Genomic DNA, 21,306 nt, shown 5'->3' with positions numbered 1-21,306 from the left:
AAGGGGGAACAACCACTGTTTGAAGCAAGGAGAAAATTTGAGAGTGCAAGGCACAGTGTTCTCAGAGCTACCTGAGCTAACAGTTTTCTCTTCTCCTTCAATGTATTCTGTTTTGTATTTTTCTGTTTAATTTTGTCATGTCTTGAGTCTCATGGAAAAAGGCAAACAGTGAGGTTTGTATGAAAAAGCCATAGAGCGGAAAAAGGCAGAGAGTGCAAAATTAAAAGAAAAAGCCATAGATGTCTTAGAGTTCCTTTGTTCATCTATGTTGTGTTTTATGATTCTGTGGGAATCCCCTTGTAAGTTGGGTTAGCACTTTACAAGTTGTAATCAGATTGATTATAGTGAAATTCCATCATGTTTGTGATGGAGACTGGATGTAGGCTGCACTGCACTTAGCAGCTGAACCAGGATATATCTGGGTGTAATCTTCAACTCTTCTCTCCTACATTTCTATTTCTACTGCACAGGAGCAAAAACTAATATTATCTCGTGCCAAGTGACGAGACAAACAGAAAAGTCTCGTAGCTAGGGACGAGACAAAACAAAGTTGCTCGTGTCCAGTGACGAGCAAAAACAGAAAAGTCTCCTCTGAGTTCAGCAAGTGTTAGCAACAAAAAAGGGGGCTAAGATTCAACCCCCCCTTCTCTTAGCCACTGAAACCATCAATTGGTATCAGAGCTTGGTCTCAAAGAGATCAAGCTTTGCAGCTTGGAGTAAAGATCCTCATGGCAGAAAACAGTGGCGCAAATGTGGTGTCTTATAATCTAACTGAAGAACAATCAAGCAACAGACCCCCTCTTTTCAATGGGAAAAACTATACCTATTGGAAGGAGAGGATGAAGATATTCGTACAGGCAGTGGATTACAGACTTTGGAAAATTATTCTCGAAGGGCCTCAATTTCCAACTACCACAAGTGCAGAAGGAGTTGTTTCTCTCAAACCAGAAGCAAGATGGACCGAGGAAGATAGGAAGAAGGTGGAGTTAAATGCAAAGGCAATAAATCTGCTCAATTGTGCTATCAGCTTCGAGGAGTACCGACGGGTATCAAGATGCACAACGGCAAAGGAAATCTGGGACAAATTGCAAATCACCCATGAAGGAACCACCATTGTCAAGAAGACTCGGACAGATATGCTAAATAGAGAATATGAAATGTTTGCAATGAAGGAAGGAGAGTCCATTGATGAACTGTTCGAACGGTTCAATGCTATCATTGTTGGCTTAGATGCTCTGGGAATTACACATTCTGATTCTGTGCTAGTAAGAAGAGTGTTGAGATGTCTCACAAAAGAGTGGGAGACTAAAGCTTTAATTATTTCTGAGAGCAGTAGTCTAGACTCCATGACACTTGATGATTTGAGAGGAAATCTTCTTGCTTTTGAAAATACCTATTTGAAAAAGGATACAAAAAAGAAAGGAATTGCATTTTCTTCTGTGACTAACCCTCTGGATGATGAATCCAGTGATAACTCTTCTGAAAATGAGTTTGTTTTATTTGCAAAAAAATTCAGGAAAATGGCTAAGCTGAGAGGCAAAGGCAGCAGCACAAGGAGAATAAAGAAAGACCTTAGCAAGGTAACTTGCTATAATTGCAAGGAAATGGGGCATTTCAAATCTGATTGTCCCAAGCTGAAAAAGGAGGAAAAGCCGAAAAGAGGAAAGAAGAAAGGACTAATGGCCACATGGGAAGACTTGGAGAATGACTCTGATGATGATGATGAAGAAACCGAGACCAAGTCACAAACATGTCTCATGGCAGACCACATAGATCAGGTAGTCTTTCATAACCCTAACACTGAAGAACTCCATCTTATGATAGACCACCTTTCTGAAAAAATAAGATGTTTTCTGCTGGAAAATCAAGAACTTGAACAGCAAATCACCATTCTTAAGGCCGAAAACAGTTTTCTGAAAGAAAAAGTGAGAGAGGCCGAAACTGCTTGTGATCTTGTTGAAGAAAATAAGCAGTTAAGAGCCCAAGTTAGGAGCGGTGAAAGTAACCATTGCGTTCTTGCATATGTGGACTGTTTTAAACAAAATGAAGAGTTGCTTAAAAAGGTTAAAAGACTTGAGGAAGACTTGGCCAAATTTACACAAAGTTCTGAAAGTTTAAATCACATCTTGGCTAGTCAAAAACCTCTTTATGATAAGGCTGGGTTGGGGTTTCATAAATCTGAAAATTCACATTTTGAAAATATCGCTTCATCTTCTAATGACACAAGATTTCAAGATCCCACCTACTTTAACAAAAAGGTAACTCCAAGATTTTATAGACTATGCAATCGGAATGGACACTTTCCCATTCAATGCTTTTTCGGTGAAAGAATGGTTGGTGACAAGGTTTATAAAATTGTTTTTGATTACAATGGCTTAGGACATAGAAGATGGTTTAACGTAAAAGGATCCAAAAAGATTTGGATACCTAAGGTTACTTAAGCATTGTTTTGTAGGTGTGCCTAGCATCCAAAAGGAAGGAAAATGTGTGGTATATGGACAGTGGATGCTCTAGGCATATGACCGGAAAGGCAACCTTCTTCATAAAGCTTGATGACTATGATGGAGGACTTGTCACTTTCGGTGATGATGCAAAAGGAAAAATTGTGGCTGTTGGGAAAGTTGGTAAAAACTTTTCTTTTTGTATAAATGATGTTCTCCTTGTACATGGCTTGAAACATAATTTGCTTAGTGTTAGTCAACTTTGTGATTTGGGTTTTGAAGTTATCTTTAAGAAATCTATTTGTTTAGTTGTGTGTGAAAAAACTGGGAATGTTCTTCTTGAAGCTAAAAGATGCAACAATGTGTATGGATTAACTCTTGAGGATTTAAAGGAACAAAATGTAACATGCTTCACATCTTTTGAATCTGAAAAATGGCTTTGGCATAGAAAGTTGGGACATGCTAGCATGTATCAAATTTCTAAGCTAGTCAAAAGAAATTTGGTTAGAGGAATCCCAAACATCAAGTTTGATAAGGATCTTACTTGTGACGCTTGTCAATTAGGCAAACAGGTAAAATTCTCTTTTAAATCAAAAGATGGAATCTCAACCAAAAGGCCATTGGAAATGTTACATATTGATCTTTTTGGTCCTACTAGAACTCAAAGTTTAGGAGGTAAACATTATGGTCTTGTGGTGGTAGATGATTACTCTAGATTTGGTTGGGTACTTTTCCTTGCTCATAAGAATGATGCTTTTCATGCTTTTTCCACCCTTTGTAAGAAAATTCAAAATGAAAAGGATTTGAAAATTGCCCATTTAAGAAGTGATCATGGAAGAGAATTTGAAAATCAAGATTTTGAAAAATTCTGTGATGACTTAGGAATTTCTCATAATTTTTCATGTCCTAGAACCCCCCAACAAAATGGGGTGGTTGAAAGAAGGAATAGAAGCCTTCAAGAAATGACTAGGGCTATGTTATGTGAGAGTGAAATTCCTAAATTCTTATGGGCTGAGGCTGTGAACACAGCATGTTATATTTTGAATAGAACAATCATTAGAAAAGGGTTAAAGAAAACACCTTATGAGCTATGGAAAGGAACTCCTCCAAATCTTAAGTACTTTCATATTTTTGGATGCAAATGTTTTGTGCTTAATAATAAAGAAAACCTTGGAAAATTTGATCCAAAATCATATGAAGGAATGTTTGTTGGATATTCCACCACAAGCAAAGCCTATAGAGTTTATCTCAAGGAGCATAGGACAATAGAGGAATCCATACATGTTACTTTTTGTGATTCTAACTTAATTCCCAGTATTGTGAAGGATATTGATTCAGATTGTGAAGAGGCTGCAACAAGTAAAGAAAATCCCAAATCTGTGCAAAATGAAGAATCTGTCAACCCGGTTTTATCTCGTCAGATTGTAGGAGAAACTTCCATTTTATCTCCTGAGCAGACACGAGAAACTGAAACAGTGAGACCACCAGAAGTTCATCAAAGTTCAACACCTGGCCGAAAACCTAGAGAATGGAAGTCTATGAGGGGTTATCCTCATGACTTCATCATTGGTGATCCCTCTCATGGTGTAACAACAAGATCCTCCACCAAAAGGCAAACCGAACCTAGCAACTTAGCTCTCTTGTCACAAATGGAGCCCAACAATGTCAAACAAGCTCTTGAAGATCCATCATGGGTCAAGGCCATGCAAGAGGAGCTAGCTCAATTTGACAAGAATGAGGTTTGGACATTAGTACCTTATTCGGATGGTATGAAGGTAACGGGTACTAAGTGGGTCTTTAAAAATAAACTTGGTGAGGATGGACAAGTTGTTCGTAACAAGGCTAGATTAGTGGCCCAAGGTTACGATCAAGAAGAGGGTATAGATTTTGATGAGTCTTTTGCTCCGGTAGCTAGAATGGAAGCAATTCGGTTGCTTCTTGCCTATGCCGCCCATAAAGGTTTCAAAATGTTTCAAATGGATGTTAAGTGTGCTTTCCTTAATGGCTTTATTGATAGAGAAGTGTATGTGGCACAACCCCCCGGTTTTGAACATAAAGAGTTTCCAAATCATGTTCTTAAATTATCTAAGGCTCTTTATGGGCTTAGACAAGCTCCAAGAGCTTGGTATGAAAGGCTTAGTGCCTTCTTGTTGGAAAATAAATTTCAAAGGGGTACCACCGACACTACTTTATTCATTAAAACATCTAATGATGATATACTTCTTGTTCAAGTTTATGTTGATGACATTGTATTTGGTTCGGCCAACATTTCCTTGTGTGAAGAGTTTGGAAAACTCATGACTAGTGAGTTTGAAATGAGTTTAATGGGAGAGCTTACTTTCTTTCTTGGCCTCCAAATTAAACAAACTCCTAGTGGTACTTTTATTTACCAAGGAAAATATGCAAAAGAACTTATTAAAAAGTTTGGCCTAGAAAATTCCAAAGCAATGGGCACTCCAATGCATCCTAATACAAAACTTGAAAAAGATGACGATGGCCAAGATGTGGATGAAACAAGGTATAGAGGAATGATAGGTTCACTCATGTACCTTACCTCCTCTAGACCGGATATTGTTCAAAGTGTGGGTGTATGTTCAAGATTTCAATCTCACCCAAAAGAATCCCATCTTACGGCTGTTAAACGCATCATTAGATACATTAAGGGAACTTGTGATTATGGCTTGTGGTATCCTAAATCTGATGAATTTTGTGCAGTAGGGTTTTGTGATGCAGATTATGCGGGAGATAGAGTGGATAGAAGAAGCATGTCCGGCATGTGTTGTTTCCTTGGAAGCTCACTCAACATGTGGTCAAGCAAGAAACAAGCCACAGTGGCTTTATCCACCGCTGAAGCAGAATATATTTCCGCATCTGCATGTTGCACTCAATTAATTTGGTTAAAAACACAATTGGAAGATTACAAATTAAAAATCAATAGTATACCCCTATTTTGTGATAATATGAGTGCAATAAATATTTCAAAAAATCATGTTTTGCACTCAAGAACCAAGCACATTGAGATAAAGTATCATTTTATTAGGGAACATGTACAAAAGGGTACTATTGATATTCAATTTGTAAAATCAGAAGACCAAATTGCTGATATTTTCACAAAACCCCTCTGTGAAGACAGATTCTGTACCTTGAGAAAAAGTTTGGGAATGATTGATTTAAGTTTTATTGAAAATTTGTGAATATTTGATTCTGATTAGTTTTTGCTCGTAGGTTTGGACGAGAAACAATAAATGGCAGAATGGAAGAGCTGTGGTCAAGGGGGAGGCAACGCAGAATTCGAATTTTATGGGCCCCACCAAAAATTCTTTGACCACACCATGACAGTTTTGTTAGTTTTATTTCTTTTGAAAAGATTAAATCAACAAAATCCCTTGGTTGTCTCATCAAATCTTGTTGAAAGAAGCATGTTGTCAAATCAAATCTTTCCCTCCAACTAATCCCTTGATTTAGGGAAACCTCTTTTCAGTTTTTGAAACCCCCCATGGATAATAACCGCTCTCTTAATGGGTAATAACTTCTCTCATTCTCTCTCCAATTAAGCATTTAATGCTTCTCCAACCTCCCATCACTCACCTCACTATTCGGCCACCCTTTCATCTCCAACTTCCATCTCCATTGATCTCTTTCATTATGAAAAAGAAAACAGCCCCAAGAAAGAGTGAGAGAATTCGCCAATCTCAAAAACCTTTCTACACCCCAATCACACACTCACATTCACATCCATTCCACCTCCTCCTCTTCTCTTTCACCCCCCTCCAAGAGAACCGAGACTATGAGGTGCAAAGTTATTGCTCAAAAATCTTCTGGAAGAAGGAAGAGCGAGAAGGCGAAGGAGCCCAGCATTGAAGAGGAAGTAGAGGAGTCTCATACCTCACCTTCTCCATCATCGCCGAAAAGAACCTCTCCACATGCATCCGGAAAGAGTTCCAAGAAGACGAAGGGTTTCGAGTTTCATGAAACCAGAGAACCCGCGAACCTTGGGTCAATGGAGTTCAAGAACAAGTTTCACAAACAACACTCACATTTCGATCCTTCCAGGTTCTCTACGTGTGCTGCTTTCGAATTCCACAATGACGTCCTAGAGAAACGGCATTTGTGTCTCTCTTATCTAGTGAACCTAAAATCTTTGGCATCCAAAGGACTCGATTTACAGCCCATGTTTGAAGGTCTTAAATGGTCACCTCTGCTTCATATTCATAAAATGGTGTACCCAGGGCTGGTTAGGCAGTTCTATGCAAATCTAAGGTTTATTGATGGCAGCCTTCACTCTTATGTGAAACGGGTTCAAATCATATTGGATTCTGAAACAATCTCTTCTGCCCTTGGATACATCGATGAAGGGCCAAAGGTTTATATGAGTGATAAATGGGACTCACATGTAGGAGTTACATACAAGCAAGTGATTCATCAAATCTGTGAAAATCTGTCTGGCCTAGATGGAACTGTTCCGACTCATAAGGCTTTGGGTCCAACTAACTCTCTGCTGCACCGCATCATAACTCACATTCTCACTCCTCAAAGTGGTTCTCACAACAGGGTAACTGTATCTGATTGTCTCATAATATTTGCTTTAGTTACTTCAACTCCTATTTCATTTAGCTATATTATGATTCGTCACATGTGGGAGTCTGTGAAAAGTACAAAAAAGGCCAATCTACCTTATGGAATATTCCTTACATGAATTTTTGAGTACTTTAAGGTAGATTTAACCAATGAGGATGTAGAGAACCGTGTTTCCATGATTAGAGCAGGCGGAGCTGCAAAAAGAGGAAAGAAATCTGATGATGACTTTGAAGGCCGCCCAGAATCCTCAAAGACGACTAGTTCCATCAGAGAGATTCTCACAGAATTCACCAATATGTCCGATCTCATGGTTCAATTTCACAAGTCTGCCCGCAAGCTTGCTTATGAGAATGAATTGGCATGGAAGAAATGTCAAGAAAGGGTCAGTCTAATGTTGGAAAGCCTTGAAAAAGAAGCTGGCAGTGATGGCGCCGAGGAGGAGCCTTACTTTAATCTCTTTGATGATTAACTCTCTGGTTACTGTTTGATATTGGCACAATTTGGCTCAATTAGCTCTTTTGTTTTTTTGTTAAGGTTGCAATTGACAATAGCTACCTAGGTGAAACTTTGATGACACTGTTTGGTTATGTTTTGAACTGTTATATTGCATGTTCTGTTTTCAGTAACAATATTTTGTGCAGGTGCCCCATGATGACAAAAGGGGGAGGAAATTTAGGTTCCAAAATTGAAATTGGAACGAAACAGGGGCTGGATGAAAACAGGGGAACAGGGGATGAAATTTTCAAAATTGAAAATTCATGATCACCCTTGTTCAAAGAATGCATGTTGTCATTGCATTCACCATGGTTGTTGCTTAGTTTATCATGATGCATTCACTAATGTTGCTGCTTAGTTTATCAGGATTAATTAATGATCACTTGGCATTTGGTTTATAATGATGGTTGAATTATTTTAATGCCTGATTACTGATTCATCATTGATAAACTTTTTTGATTAAAAACTTATTTTTGGCAGTTCCTTTAAACCATGTAATAAAACTGCCCTGTTTGTTTGCTCAAATACTTTTCCATCATGCTGTTTTGCTCTGATATTTTTAACAGGAAAGGATTTGAAAAATATTTTGATATGAAATTGTTTGAGCAGTAAATCAGTTATGATATCAACTGAGTTTTGATTATCAATTAAAACTGCTCATAAATCAAGCATTTAGCATCATAAAATATGCTAAATAACATTGTTACCTATAGCTTGATTTAAATGTTACAGGTTAGTGCTTCCCTTGGTAAAATAAGCATGCATCAAGGGGGAGCAATGTGACATTTAGAAAAGGGGAGAAATTCAAATTCAAAAGGAGTATCCTTTACTCAATCTCTAAATTTCTTTCCATTTCAATTTTAATAATGTTTGCCATCAAGGGGAAGATTGATGAGTTTGGAAAACTCTTATTTAATTTTGATGATGAACAAACATTATTAAAATATTTAAATACAAAATTATTAATTTGATCTTAATTCATATTTGCTTAATTAATAATTTTGTTGTGCAGATTTTATGATGGGCCGAGAATTAATGAAATGCAACAAGCCCAAAATTAAAATTTGCAACCAGCTGTGATTAATGTTTCTTGCATTTTGGCTGAATGGTTACAATAGAAGTTGGGCAAAAATAAAGTTTATTACTTCAAAAGCCCAAAGAATGCTTTCCTACTTGATCATTGCTTGATTCCAATTCTATCAGGAAAGCAAATGTTAACCAAATGGGCCAGTTTCAAATTCAATGCTACAAGCCCAAATTCTATTTATGATGCATGGTTCCAAACTTGGTCCGAAACCAAAGAAAAATGAAAGCAAAATGCTTCCAACGGAACCAAGCCTTTAACCATGTGATGGATTCCAAAATCTATTACATTGTTAATTAATGCATGGGGAACATGAGAGAGAAAAGTTCAGCTGAATTGATTGATGGGTGTAATGACTACACGCCACTCTAAGCTAGGGAAGTAAAAGCAACTTTCACCAACTAATTGGTTTATTACATCTGAATTGCTTTTGTTTCAAGTTGTTTATTTTCTCTCATCTCTCTCTTCTTTTCGGTCAATATCCAGAAAATAAAGGAAGCTACATGGAGCTACCGAAATGAAGTTGCATGCATCAAGACCATCAAGCTAATGATGGCAAGAAAACATACTAAAATAAAAATGAGCTGTGGCTAAGATACTTACCAAATATGGTCAGATTTGGTGAGGTTATCTTGAGCTTTGCATGCTCAAATAGGAAGAAGAAGATCTCGGCCAGCAAGGGAGATTCTTGAAGCATGGCTTGTCTTTGATTCTGCTCAACCACCACAGGGAGTAGCTAGAGTGGCGAAGTGATGGTTGAAGGCAGAGATTGAAGCAGATGAAGTCATCATCATCATGAAGCATCAAGGGCCAGAATTCCATCTTGGAGAGCAAGCCAAGGATGGAGAGCTCGGATTGATGTAGGGTGATGATCAAGAAAGGTTTAGAGGTAATTGCATGTTGGTTATTACATGGTTATCTCTTATCTCTCTTAGTGGCCGAACCGGATTTGTTGAAGGAGGAAGAAGTTGGTTCGGTTTTGGCTTCAAGTGTGGAGGCTTTCCTCTTCTTTAAAAAGGGGGAACAACCACTGTTTGAAGCAAGGAGAAAATTTGAGAGTGCAAGGCACAGTGTTCTCAGAGCTACCTGAGCTAACAGTTTTCTCTTCTCCTTCAATGTATTCTGTTTTGTATTTTTCTGTTTAATTTTGTCATGTCTTGAGTCTCATGGAAAAAGGCAAACAGTGAGGTTTGTATGAAAAAGCCATAGAGCGGAAAAAGGCAGAGAGTGCAAAATTAAAAGAAAAAGCCATAGATGTCTTAGAGTTCCTTTGTTCATCTATGTTGTGTTTCATGATTCTGTGGGAATCCCCTTGTAAGTTGGGTTAGCACTTTAAAAGTTGTAATCAGATTGATTATAGTGAAATTCCATCATGTTTGTGATGGAGACTGGATGTAGGCTGCACTGCACTTAGCAGCTGAACCAGGATATATCTGGGTGTAATCTTCAACTCTTCTCTCCTACATTTCTATTTCTACTGCACAGGAGCAAAAACTAATATTATCTCGTGCCAAGTGACGAGACAAACAGAAAAGTCTCGTAGCTAGGGACGAGACAAAACAAAGTTGCTCGTGTCCAGTGACGAGCAAAAACAGAAAAGTCTCCTCTGAGTTCAGCAAGTGTTAGCAACAAAAAAGGGGGCTAAGATTCAACCCCCCTTCTCTTAGCCACTGAAACCATCAATATCAGCATGTGAAGCTGCATGGAGATTGTTTGGTTATCCTATTCAAATGAAGGAACCATCAGTAATAAGAATGCCATTCCATCTTCCTGATGATATGCCAATTGTCTACAAAGATACCGATATAATTCAGTCAGTTGTTGAGACTTCTTTTTTCAAGGAATCTATGTTGATTGGATGGTTCAAAGCAAATGAAGCCCATAATGATGCAAAAAATCTGACTTATTCTGAGTTTCCAACAAAATTTGTTTGGAATGGAGAGCATCATATGTGGACTCATAGAAAGCAAGGCTATGCCATAGGAAGGATATCTCATATACCACCAATGAATAAGGAAGATTACTATCTAAGGCTACTTTTGAACATTCAAAAGGGATGCACGAGTTTCAGTGATCTAAGAACAGTTGATGGTGTCGTTTATGACTCCTTCAAAGATGCATGCTATGCTCTAGGACTGTTGCAGGATGACAGAAAATTCATTGATGTAATCTCTGAAGCAGGAACATGGCACTCTGTAATTTTTTTAAGGAGACTTTTTGTTGTTTTATTAACATCAAATGTGAGTAGGCCAAATTTTGTTTGGCAAAAGACTTGAAACTTTCTCTCCGATGACGTACTATATGAACAAAGAAGATTACTGCAAATGGAAGGTAACTATAGTCTATTATAATTTTTTTACCCTGTTAGAATTCAATTTATCATATAATTATAACAAAAATATTGGATAAGAAATTTTTAGAGTTATTTTCTTTAACATAATGCCTTTTTTGGGAGTAAAATTATCATACATATGGCAAATTATTTATTGGTGTTCACTTTAACTTTTTTTCTCTTTCTCTGATAATATTTAGGAAATATAACAAAATATTACTTAAAAATTGATATATATATATATATATATATTAATTTGGTACTTGCTTTACTTCCTCCTCTTAATACAAATTTTGATTCATTGCTGTAAACCATATCTACTTAATCTAAGAAACCGTAACTAAATCCACATACTTCCAATACTTGTATTTGCATCGATTGTTTGTGTGCCTTTTTTTTTTTTATGTTATAATGATTTTGATATTCATGTTAATCACAATAATATTTTTTAAAAGGCATGTTACTAATGAAGCATTTTTTAAACCAAAAAAGGAGTGTTATTTATCATTCAACAATGCATTTCAAACATTTTTTACCAGAGATTAATTTAATAATTTTTCAAGTAATTGTGTTATTTTAAATTGAAAAAATACAGATTTGATCATGTTAGAAGTCCAAATAAAAGATATTGCACTTGCAAAAATTGAGGATTTCCTCCAGTCAAATGGCAGGTCATTGAAAGAATATTGTAGAATGTCATATCCTTCAGAAAATTTGGTGTCTAGCTTAGAAGACAGAATTATCATGGAAGAGTTGAACTTTGACGTTAATGCTCTTGCGAATGAACTAAGTGGGTATTTAGAAAGGCTAACTAATGAGCAGAAATTTGCATACGATCAAATAATTGGTGCTATTAGCGGTAATATGGGTGGACTTTTCTTCTTATACGGTCAAGGTGGTTGTGGAAAAACATTCTTATGGTCAACTATATCATGCTCAATTAGGTCTAAAGGAGGTATAGTTTTAAATGTTACTTCGAGTGGGATTGCTGCACTTTTGTTGCCTAATAGAAGAACTGCACATTCAAGGTTTAAAATTCCTTTGGCCATAAATGAGGGTTCTTTGTGTAGCATTAAACATGGAAGTCCTCTTGCAAGGTTAATATCCAAGGCCAAATTAATCATATGGGATGAAGCTCCAATGATAAGTAAGTATTGTTACGAAGCTTTAGATAAATGCCTCAGAGACATCTTAATGTGCTCAGATTCGTATAATGCTCATTTGCCATTTGGAGGTAAAATTGTTGTTCTCGAAGGAGATTTTAGACAAATTTTACCTATGATTCCCAAAGGCTCAAGGCAAGATATAATTCAGTCTTCTATTAATTCTTCATATTTGTGGCATAACTGTAAGGTTTTGAAGCTTACAAAAAACATGAGATTGTCACTAGGTGAAAATAACAACATACAAGAACTCAGAAATTTTGCAGAATGGCTACTCAAAATTAGTGATGGTTTGGCTGGTGATACAACAGATGGTAAATCGATCGTTCATATACCATCTGACATTTTGATTAAGAACTCTGAGACAGTTTTGGATGACCTCATTGATTTCGTGTATCCAGATATGATATCCAATTTATTCATTGAAAATTATTTAAAGGATAGAGCAATTCTTGTACCAACTTTGGATTGTGTCATTGATGTCAACAACAAGATGACTGCAGGGTTACCTGGACAAGAAAGAGTCTACTTAAGTTCAGACTCTGTGTGTGCTGAAGAGGGAAATATGAAATTTGAGTTAGATGCTTTCTCACCGGAGATTCTAAATAGAATAAATTGTTCAGGTCTACCACCACACAAGTTGGTTCTGAAGGTTGGCGCTCCTGTTATGTTGCTGCGGAATATAGACCAAACTAATGGTTTGTGCAATGGAACGAGGATGCAAATTAGAAGAATGGGAAATCATGTGATAGAATGCAAGACTTTAACTGGTAACAAAGCTGGAAGTATTGTTCTTATCCCAAGACTGAATCTAATTCCAAATAATGAAACATTGCCCGTTAGGTTTCAAGGAAGACAATTCCCAATTATCATGTCATTTGCAATGACAATAAATAAGTCCCAGGGACAAACTCTATCGAAAGTTGGAATTTATCTTCTAAGGCCAGTTTTCACCCATGGTCAATTGTATGTTGCGTTATCAAGGGTAACGAGTAAAGATGGTCTGCAAGTACTGTTGCAAGATCATGGACACTTAGAAGATAACTGCACGATGAATGTGGTATATAGAGAAGTTTTTGAGAGCCTATAATAAAAAGGTAATAACAAAATGTCTTATTAAATCTATTTATTTATTAAAATTTATTACTATCACTTAAAAAAATTTAGAAATTCTAGGAACTAATAGATGAATTCTTATTGTACATTAATAGTTTGAGAATATTAAAATTATCATAAAAATTTGTATAATTTTATTCTCTTGACAAACAATTTTATAATTACGTTAATCATATAATTTTATATACAAACATTGATACAGTGTTGTTTCATGTATATATTTTGCAGGTATAAAAGGATAGCATTGAATTGTTATTCAGTAGGTTTAAATTATTTATTGTTTATTACAAAACTTTCTGCATTAGGATTTTCTATTAATTTGTTCTTCATTTTGAGCTGATTTTGATATTTTCTTACTTCACAGTAAACCAACATATAAAACTTTGTTGGTAGATTTAAGTATTACTAAATTATTTATGGTCATATTGAATATATATGCCTGATTTATTGAAAAAAGTAGATTAAATAACTATTTTATAGTTAATACAATTAACACTATATTAAGAAAAGAAAAACAACGCATACAAGTTATTCTTTTATTAATTAAATTATTATAATTAAAATAAAATTTAATATAACAACTTAAAATTATAATTTCAATCTTATCACGTGCATTACCATGAACATAACTCCATGAAATGATGGATCTCTCAGTGCCCCATCCACCTTCATGAATTACAACACTCGCTCTGTACTTTATCAGGGCAAACCTTAGCAACATGGTGTGTCTTGTTGCAGAAAACATCATAGAATTCCTTAGCATCTGCCTTAATATGAAACTCTGTTTCTATCTTTTGGACTTGAGATGTTGCCATGTTAAGCAATTAACTCAATTTCACACTTCTCACCGTAACATGCATGCCTATTTATATACACACACATCAATTTTCCAACTTCTCATATAAACTATTTAAGAACTATATACATTGAGATATATTTCACTGTTATGAGATGCCAAATTGATTATTATAGGCACATATCCTCCAATAACTTATATATCACCTTGAGAATTGAGATGCTTCAATATGTATGCATGCACCAGCACCATTGCTTTCTAATTTCGGTACTTTATAAGATGCCATTTTTCTTCACACTATACGAAAAGCTGATGACGATTTTGAAGAGAAATTTAAAAGGTATTTGTTTATCATGTTTAAAATTTTAGTGTCTAATTGTAAAAAATGTTAAATAATTAATATTTAATTTAAAAATATAAAAAGTAATAAATTTTAAATATTTAAAATTTTTTATTAGAAATAAATTTTCAACAAAAATTCAGCACTTAGGCGATAGATATTATTATATTAAGTTATTGCTCAAAATTTGGTAGGACTTTGAGTGTGCATTTGATTGAATTTTTTTTACCCAAGTTACATTCATTTTTGTACATTATAATATGATATTATTATATTAAGTTAATCAGTTATTTTCCATCTTTAGAAAGGAGTCAAAGGACTATCTGATTAAAAGAGAAAATAATGTAAAACGATTTACCTCGATTTTATTGTTTATTAATAGAAAATGGTAAATTTAGTTTGATTATATTTCTTATAAAATTTGATTATAAATATAAACATGAGACTACTTTATACTATATTCTTATATAAGTGATTGATTGATAGCTAAATTTTTGTATTTATGTAAGTATAATTATTTAAATCCAATCATCCTTAGTAATTATTTTCGTTTTATACGCGCGCACCTAGTTAACTTTATTTTTAGAATAAATAGTTATTTTTAATTATGAAAGATTCATATACATATAAGATATATTTTGTTCGACAAAAATTATTTATTTTTAAATTTTTGTTGATAATTTCGTAAATATCCTCACCTTTCATCTTTCATCATCTCCAAACCCAATTCCTAATCCTAACAATATAATTGCCAGTCCCTCCTCCTCAGCCTCTACTCTCCACTCTTCTTCACCACCACAACTCCCTTCTACCACCACCATCCCCTCTAACCCCCTTATCCTCCATTTTCCTTCGACCATCACTAACTCCAACACCATTTTCATCGCATCTACAACTCAAGTGCTGCCTGTAAAATAGACTATAAAACAGATAGTAAAACAATAAATCTCAACATATTCAAATAATCTTCAAACAATCTTAGCAGCAATATCAGAACAATGCAGCAGAAACTAGTACTAAACATCGGGTTGATAAATCAATTAATCAGTCCAAACAATTTTCAATACAAACTGAAGAATAACATGAAAGCATGATTAATTATCTAGTGAAAAAAATTTGGTAACAAAAAATTTTCAGCCATAATTAGTCAAAATTTTCTTTAATTTACTTTATTTATATCACTTAATAATAGTTTTATTTTTTATCCCACTCTCTTATCATTTCTACTCATCATATTCCTATCAACTTCACTTATTAATTGTAACATCCTACCACATAGAGCTTTACGCTTAAGCCGTAAAACAGAAGTGGTGTGGCTTACGACCTCTAAAAGATAATATATACATATAATAACAGAAAGGATATAATAAACTAGGAGCCTTAAGGAAAACAGGTGAAACAAAATCGCGAAAATAAAAACGCAATGCTCAAGAAACGGGATTACTTGCGTACTAAGAAACCTAAAAATCGTTGGTATAAGTAAACAGAAAGTGAGATTAGAGTGTCAAGGATACAGAACAACTAGCTCTTGATGCAGCATGTGAAGTCAAGGCTGGCCAGAGAATATTTACATATATATATATATATACATGTCCAAAATCCAAATTTACATAAACAAAATCCTATTTCTCCATAAGCCTCTAAGAGGATCAAAAGAACAGGTTGTCTGGAGAGGAAACAAAGTACATATATGCATAAATATACATCAAAAGAAAACCCAGTAACCACTCTGCTTCAGAAGTCCAGATGCCTAGCGAGGTGCCTCTCGACCTGCATCTGAAAAATAACAACATAGTATGGGATGAGAACCAGAGGTTCTCAGCATGGTAAAGGTGCCACGCATATAAGATATAAGGTCCTGGGAATGCCAGAGGGCAGAGGCAATCCTAGAATACCAACACTCAGATGTAAAGCTTAAGGAACTAAAAACAGAAGCCATAAATAGGTGGTCATCTAAAGGTTCTTAACCTAACTAAACTTAACCTATATATTGAACTTTCCCCACCTTTCCTCCGTACCTCTGTCTCCCATGATTTGCACAGACAAACAAACAAAACAAGGCAAACGCAAGTAGTTCACAAGTAGTACAGATAACAGTTATAACAAATAGCAGGCTATAGTCACATAGGCAATCCCAAATAGTTCATAAACAAGTAAATCAGACAATATGCACATGATGCATGCCTGTCCTATGGCTGATGAGTCTCATCTGTCGGTTATCAAGCCAACCCGACAAGTCCGGTTTGCTAAACCCTTGGACTGTCCCTCGTCACGTATCCCCATGCGTCTATGCATAGCTTTTTCTCTTTTATTCATAAATCATACTTCATTTTTACTCAATGGGGGTTACCATTCCCGGAAATTTATATGTGCCCGGTCACCCTTACGACGTAAGGTCAACAGAATATCGAGTTTTAACCTGGAACACGTGGTGGCAAGTCATGGTTATGTATCCAGGGAAACTCGTATCTCAGATAACATAAAAATTCATAATCCATATGCTGTTCATAACCATCCATATTTATTTCATAATCATTCGTCATAGCCATGGCATCTTATCGCTCTCATGCATACACATTCTTCTCATATAATTTATCACTTTTAACCTTTTCTTCATCCCCAAGTTATCTCTATTTCCTAACTCCGTTTAATCACTAGGCTCACTACTTATGATTTAAGATTGAAAGAACGAAAATAGAGGTTTAGAAGTTTGAAAATTAGGTTTAAAACCCAAAAATCCATATTTGCTGAAATAGGGGCCACGCGTACGCGTAGGTCATGTATGCGTGGGCGTACAAAAAGACCAGCTCGCGTACGTGTGGACGTGCATCCTGGCCCATTTCGCGTACGCATAGGTCTACTCGCGTATGCGTATAAAAAGGGCAGTGATGACAGTTCGCGAATGAAGTGCATGTATACGCGAAAATTCCAAGCCATGCGTACGCGTGGGCATACGTTTCTCCAAAAAATTTAGTGAAGTTAAAAAGCTACAGAGTTCCATATTTTCGACCCAAACTTCTGACGCACATAACTTATTCGTTTTAAATCATTTTTCATCCGTTCTTCGAACGGCTTAAACTTCATAAACCCAATTTTCATTTAAAATAAGTATGAAACCATTTGGGGGTCTTCAAGCTGAGTTATGGCTCACCGAAGTTAGGCCAAAATCAATATTTTATAAAAACTTTTAAACCTCAATTTCATTAGGCCAATCTCAATCCCAGCATTACATATATAACATTCACCTCCCAACCTACTAATCATAACACCATAACCACCACGAGTTACCAAATACAACCATTCCTCAAGTTAACAACCATATACATAATCTCTCAACAATATCAACAAGAATCATCAATATAGCACCACCATTTTTTTTACCTATTCACATTACCTCCATCAACCCATCACCTAACAATATAATATCATCATAACCAACAATCATCCAGCAAATCATACTCAATCAATAATAACAATAATATTAAGCATTTCATGTCATTCAAACGTTCCAACCTACTCTATGGTCATCTAACCTAAGTTTTCACAGGACATTGTATATTCAATACAAGAAACCTAAACCATACCTTAGCTGATTTTCGTGTATTATCCAAGGCAAAATCACCAAACCAACACAGCTCCAAGGTCCAAAATTCACCAAAACACTAAAATTCCAACGTCCACAATTTCAAGCTTCAACTACTTTTACACAACCTAACACATGTACACAACACATATACACCCAAATTCACATATCCATATATAAAATTCAATACTCATACACCAATTCAATAAATTAACTTAGGGTTAATAATCCTTACCATACCTACGAACAAAATCATCCAAGTCTGATAAGCTCCGCAAGCTAAATCGAACCTAGAATACCAAAATAAACAAAATCTCAACATAGGTATTTATAACTTTCGAAATTAAAGGGGTAGAAGAACTGGAATGATAGAGTGGGTTACCAATGAAATTGTTCCAGTAGATTCGTAGAGCTCGAGGCGATGAATGCGTGACCGCAAACGGTGCGGCGATCGGAACTCGGAGCAAGAAGTTACGGTGGATTGATTTGTGGCGTTAGGTTGAAAAGCTTTCCCTCTTCTTCCCCAGTTGTGCAGCGTGAATGAAGAGGAAGAAGAGAGGGGAAGCTGGCTTCATTAATGATATGTGGGCTGAGTTGGGCCCACGGGTCTGGTTCAATTGGTTCGGCCTGTTCGACTCAATTTTGGACCAAATTTTTTAAAATTAGGGTCAAAATTCTCGTTTTAATGAACTCTATCCTAATTTAATATAATATTCACATTTCTAATTTTTTTTGTTAAAAATTAATTTATTAACTAATTATTCACTAATTTTAATAGGGTTCACATTAATGATATATCCTTTACTATTAGGCATTCTTATAATCAATACTTAATATTTTTTTATAATTTGATTTTTATATTTAAGAATACAATAAAAATTAATAATAATAATAATAATAATAATAATAATAATAAATAATGTAAGACCCGGTTAATTAATGGCTAATTAACCCATAAATGAGAATTTATTCTAGAAAGCCAAAAATATTATTTTTATGGCTAAATGTGATAGAGGAAATTGAGACGAGAATTTCGGTACCAATTTTATAGAAATCGGACCAAGATTGGACCGAACGGGCCAAACCGGACCAACCGGACCCAAAGTGGGCCCTTGGCCCAACATAACTAAACCAAAACCCTAGTTTTCAGCACTCTCTCTCCTCACACAACACCAAAACACGCTGAAAATTGAGATGGAAGGGGGAAGAACACTCTCTCAACTTCCTTCTCTCACTTGATCTTCAAACCACCATAACTTTTGATCTAGAGCTCCGATTGCCGCTCCGTTTGCGGCCACGCGTTCACCGCGGAGAGCTCTACAAAACCCATACAATCAATCTTGAGGTAAGCCACGTTTTACTGTTCGAAATTCCAGCCCTTGATTTCGAGTTTCATGAGCAAAAATGTTGAGATTTTGGGTTCTTTGATGTTATAGGACCCAACTCTCTTGAAGGAGAAGGTTAATCTTGTCTCCTTGGACCTTGGGTGTGGTAAGATTCTCAACCCTAGTATAATTTGTTGTTCTATGATGTTTGGGTATTGAGATGTTGTGTATGGGTATGATGATTGTGGCTTAGGTTGTGTATATGTGAATATTGGAGCTTGATTGGTGATTTTGGAAAGCTTGGAAGAGGGTTTTGTGTGATAAAATCTGTTCTTGGAGGTGTTGATACCTTGAGAGCTTGTGGACAAGTGGTTTGGAAGTGCTCCGGTTGAGCTTGGGGAATCGGCTAAGGTATGGTTTTAGTTTCCCGTATCTAATATGTAATGTGGTAGGAAATACTTAGGCTAGAGGCCCTAAGATAGGCATTGAATTGTTGGTGTTGTTGAATGGTTGAAATATATGATGTGTTCATATATGTGATTATGAATATTGATGCCTTGATTGTGTGAAATATGAGAAATGCATGTTGTGATATATGCTTGATGGATGAGTGAGGTTGAATTGATGGGTGGTACCATGTTGATGGTGAGTATGATGTTGATTATGTATAATGATGGTTAATTGGAAATGGTATTATTGGAAATTGGGATGAGGAAGGATGTATGACATGATATTGTGTTTGTCCTTTAGCCATTTGATTGAGAAGTGTTAAAATGGTTGGATGTGGTTTTGGAAACCTTGGTAAAGTGTCAATGTGTGAGTTGAGGATGGCTTGTTGTTGATTTTGGTACATTTTGAATGATTTCAAAGAGAAGGATTGAAATTGGCATGTTTGATTGATTTTGAAAAGAGTTGAAAGTGGCTTGTTTTGAAAATGGCACCTTGTGGTTTTGTATAAAAACATGGTTTTTGGGCATACTTTGACGGGACATAACTTGGACTACGGATCTTTGATTTGTGCCAAATCTGTTTAGAAATGAAATTGGATCCGGGATGTCCATGCCGTTCGAAGAACGAGTGAAAAACGATTTAAAATGAGGAAGTTATGTCCGTCGGAAGATTGGGGTTTGAATCTGTAAATTCTGCAGCTTTTAACTTAGAAAATTTTTAGCAGAATGACCCCTCGCGCGTAGGCGCACTTGGTGCGTACGCGCCGTTCTTCGAGAAAGCGCCATCCACGCGTGCGCGTGGAGTGCGCGTACGCGTGGACCTGTTTTCATCCCAAAGTTGATTTTTGAGTTTTAAAAGCCAAATTTCATACTTCTAAGCCTCCGATCTCACCACTTATGTCTTAAATCATTATGATATGCCTAGCATGAGAAAAAGGGCTAGTGAATGTGGTAACTTGCGAGTGAAGCAAGGGAAAAATGAATGATCATTGAGGATCAAAGATGATTATGTGAGATGCGGATAATGGCGGTGGAAGTGCTTGTTGTGCCATGGGCCGAAGGGCCGTAATTGTTAATGAATTGGCTGGTTATGGATTTAACCGTGAGCCGGATGGCTAGATTATTGCCGTGTTACGGCGGAGCCATGTTTATGGCCAAGTATAAATGCATATATGATGTTGATTGAATTGTGAAGGTTTGCACTTCCACCATTGGAGATGAGGGTTTCCCTGGGTAGTAGCAATGGCTAGCCACCATGTGCTCCAGGTTGAGACTCGAAGCTCTTTTGACCCTATGTCGTAAGTGTGGCCGGGCACTGTGAAAGGCCCGGATGAGCTCGCCCCCATAAATATTCACCAGTGATGGTGATGGATAAATATTCACCAGTGAGGGTGATGGATATGGATCATGATTATGATCAAGTTTATGATGAGTATAACTCGAGTTGGGGATGCACGACAGAGGGACAGTCCAATGGCTAGCTACCAGGACTTGTCGGGTTGGCTCTATAACCGACAGATGATATCATCAGCCACTAGGGACAGGCATGCATCATAAGCATACTACATGAATTGTTTGAGATTGCCTATTTGACTGCATATTAC

This window comes from Arachis ipaensis, chromosome B9 (genome assembly GCF_059453495.1).
Source record: "Arachis ipaensis isolate K30076 ecotype BB chromosome B9, ASM5945349v1, whole genome shotgun sequence".
Lineage (NCBI taxonomy): Eukaryota > Viridiplantae > Streptophyta > Magnoliopsida > Fabales > Fabaceae > Arachis > Arachis ipaensis.
The sequence above is the reverse complement of the archived record's forward strand: the minus strand, read 5'-3'. Positions refer to the sequence as shown.